We start from the raw sequence: 583 nt of genomic DNA, 5'->3' as shown, positions 1-583 counted from the left end.
TGAGGTTAAAAAGAAATGATGAAGAGTCCCTTCCTTCAGGGAGCTTACATTCTAAGTTAAGTTACTGTTTATAGACTGCCTAAAATCGAGTGATTCTTAGTGCCCTTGGTGGTCATTTTCTCTTTTTCAGGGTGGCCTTGCCCAAGAATTCACCTCGTGACCAACCTCCAGAGGTGTATCTCTCCATGCTTGGAGCAGAACATGTAGTTTGTCCCCAAGATGGCCCTGGAAGCATGGAAGAGAGCCTGGTAGAGCTTAGGCTCTGTGGGCAGAGCCTTCCAAGAGCTGGTTACCTCCAGGGTATCAGAGGACGATTGCTGTAGCTTCCAGAGTAGACATCTTAAACTAACTGAACTCATTATCTTTCCCCTCAATCTCTTCTCCCTCCTACCTTCCTTATTACTGCTGAGGTCACCCCCATCCTCCCAGTGTCTCAGGCTCCCTACCTCGGAGTCATCCCAAACTCCTCACTCTTTCTCACCATCCCAACCCTTCCTCCCTTACCCAATATGATACCAAAACCTGGCTATTTCACTTCTGCAGCATCTCTGGTCCATTTCACCTCTGTTGTATCTCTTGTAGA

The sequence above is a fragment of the Vombatus ursinus genome, unplaced genomic scaffold (genome assembly GCF_900497805.2).
Source record: "Vombatus ursinus unplaced genomic scaffold, bare-nosed wombat genome assembly UNPS02004260.1, whole genome shotgun sequence".
In the NCBI taxonomy this organism is placed as follows: Eukaryota; Metazoa; Chordata; class Mammalia; order Diprotodontia; family Vombatidae; genus Vombatus; species Vombatus ursinus.
Note: the sequence above shows the minus strand (reverse complement) of the source record.